This window comes from Nicotiana tomentosiformis, chromosome 3 (genome assembly GCF_000390325.3).
Source record: "Nicotiana tomentosiformis chromosome 3, ASM39032v3, whole genome shotgun sequence".
In the NCBI taxonomy this organism is placed as follows: Eukaryota; Viridiplantae; Streptophyta; class Magnoliopsida; order Solanales; family Solanaceae; genus Nicotiana; species Nicotiana tomentosiformis.
In genome coordinates this window covers 147,937,938-147,940,945 of record NC_090814.1, presented here as the reverse complement: position 1 = coordinate 147,940,945, position 3,008 = coordinate 147,937,938, and the positions used below count along the sequence as shown (strand labels likewise).

The window sequence follows — 3,008 nt, the reverse complement described above, 5'->3', positions numbered from 1 at the left end:
TTCAATGCTAAAGAGAAGAACTATATTAAGTATAATATTATGTTGACTATAATTCAAAGCATCAAAATATTTGAAGCTAGAAGTCTTTCTTAGATAATTATACATGAACCATGAAAGTAACTCACGGAAAAGAGCCCGAACTAAACAAACACGGTTAAAAGTGGGGTCTTTATCTTTTCCTTAAACTAAGTAATCTTAACAGAATACAATTTCAATCACATATATAAAGAAGAAAACGATAATTTAACTAATTTTTAACAGATTTACATGATGATTACACTAATATAACATTCATCTTGAAACAAAATCAGATCTAATATGTTTCATCAACCAAACCGGGATCAAATCCTTCTTATTATCATCAAGAATCTGCAATATAAGAATTTAAAAGTTACCTGGTTTGTGGAATAATAAAATACAGCAGTGCAGCAACAAAAAGCTCAGCAGCAAATACAGTAGAAACAGCAACAACTCAAGTGTTAAGACAACCCAGAAAACTCAACAAAGATGCTTGAAACTGGTAGCTATCAACTTCACAAATTGCCTAAGGGATCTTTTTATTTTTTTCGAGGTTTTTGCACTCAAATAATTCTCACAAAACACTGAAATTTTAGCTTGTTATATGTATTAAGCTGCTGATTTTTCTCAAAGATATATGTCTTTTAGCAACTCTCCAAGATGTGTCTCACTATAAGATAGAGTGTCACCCTTTTCAGTGAGTAAGGATCTCTGCATTCTAAGTGTAAGACAGTCCCTTTTATAGGAGAAAAGCAGCCCTTTCAATAGGCAAATAAAGTTAGATTTTTGGACAGATTTTGGTTCACCAAAAATTTGTCCAAAAGACTGACTTTGTGTGCTAAAACACTGTTCAAGGTCTGTCCCAAAGGTGAAAGGACAACCTGAAAATCTGATGTGTGAGAAGCAAGGAGAAAAAATGTCCTTTCAGCCACCCTACTAGTAAAAGTAAGCTACTATTACCCTATTTTGTGATAAAATAAACTAAACTTCAGATTTTAACCATCAACAACAAACTACTTGCTCAACACAAATCAAACTTGGACAACTATGAACTGACAAAGCATAGACGAGACTAAAAACGTAATTGAACTAAGTATTAAAACCAACTTGATGGGAATGAATTGTATTTGTGCAAACTAATTACTAAACAAACAACTAAATTCACAAACTAATGCTCAAAACAGAACGAGCATCGTTAATAATCGAACAAAGACTAACAACAACTAAATAATCGGCTAACTAAGTGAACGATTTAACTAATACACTAAAGATCATATTTAAATCAATAACGAATCTAACAAACCACTAAACTAAATAGAGATAGCTAATTAAATAAACCTAACTTGAAACTCTAATTAACAAGAAATAACCAAAACAGAAAAAATAAAAAAATAGAAACTAATCTACTAAAATAAAAAAAAATCAGAAATTAATTAAAGAGATGACGATTATACCTAACAAGTATGCTTGAAGCCGTTCGAGCCACGAGAAGACGCCGGAGATGCTAAAAGGCGACTACCCAACTCCGAAACGCATGTTTCTTTCGGGGTAGATGCTAGAATGAAATGCGTTTCAGCATCTCGCCAAAAGAAACGAGTGTCTTTGAGTCGAAAAATAGCTAAAATGGGGGTTTGCGGTGGTGAGGCGGTGGAGCCGTGGCGGCGAGGAGCGGGCCGGCGGCGACGGGGATTTTTGGGGTGAAATGGTAGGAAAAGATAGGTCTCGTGGAGCTCTATCCATTCATGTATGTGTTGTAGGGTGGTGTTGGCCGGAGCTTCAAGAATTTGGACCAAAAAGTGGCGGCTAAAATTTCTTAGATCTAAAATTCAAGGAGTTTGAGGGTTTTTTGAAGGAATTGGTTTGGAGATATGGGAAGAGGAGGTTGTGGAGATTATATGGTGTTAATTTGGAGGTGTTTGGAGGTGGTCCGCCGCCGGTGGGTGATTTCCGGCGGCGGCAGTGGTGGAGAGAAGAGAGAGAAGAGAAGAGAGAGAGAGAGAGAGAGAGAGAGAGAGAGAGAGAGAGAAGAGAGAAAGAGTTATGGGTGAAATGAGGGAATTTTTCAGATTTTTGAGGCTTTAAATATCTCTTGAGAGATCAAATATGGACCATTAGATCAATGGGTGATCAATGGGTGAGATTTGATCTTGGGTCACTTAATGAAACGACGTAGTTTTGAGGCAAAACTACGTCGTTCCGGACCCTTTCAAAGGCAGCCCCTTATCTTGCACTTTTGGCCACTTTCTCTTTCAAATTTGGCCCAATTTCTTTCTTAATCCTACTTATTAAACTAAATTTACACAAACAAATAAATTAATTAAGTAACTTATTTAAATGATCAATTAACTAGATTAATTCACCAATTGAATAGTTAGTTAATTCCTAAAATGCACAAATAAAGAAAGAACTATTTTTTGGTATTTTTATGATAGGAAATATGCAATCAAAGACACAAAAATTGGGAAATATAATTAAAGCAACAAAACCCTAATGACTTTAGGAGGTGTTAAAATAGTACAAAAATTAGGTATTCACAGCTGCCCCTCTTTGCTCGAGAACATGAAGAGTTTTCGTGCAAAGAAAAGTGAATGCCATGGCTAATTTTTGCTCTCATATTAATCCAATGAAAGCATTTTTTTTAAAATGGTGACCGAACCCTGCTTCCGAGGTAGCCTACATATCCTTATTTAGAGGAATCAGGTCAGTGTAGTTCTGGGAAAATTTGGTAGCTGGGACTACCAGACACTAGATTTAAGACTGTTGTTGTTGTTGTTGTTACTGTTACTTGATGCTTGCATCAAAAGGAAAAGAGAAAGAACTACATATGTCTGGAAACTAAGAATTGCAAAATTCCTAATCTTTGTGTCTTGTGGAGTCAAATCTTGATTCTTGACCTGCTCGCTTGTGTTGACCTTAGAGTGGATCTTGATTCTCTTTGAGGAAAGGATCATGGCTCATTCTCGATTGCTTGCTTTCCGGATCAGAGTTTG

General features: G+C 35.8%; 1 long non-coding RNA gene across 1 annotated transcript; it reads right to left on the bottom strand.

The window, feature by feature from the left end:
- Positions 1-224: 224 nt before the first annotated feature.
- LOC138907253 (uncharacterized) lies at positions 225-2,054 on the bottom strand. Its single transcript, XR_011415053.1, has 2 exons — positions 1,473-2,054; positions 225-369 (listed from the first exon to the last, which is right to left on the bottom strand). It is a non-coding gene; the product is annotated as an uncharacterized lncRNA (long non-coding RNA).
- Between the last annotated feature and the right edge of the window lie 954 nt (positions 2,055-3,008).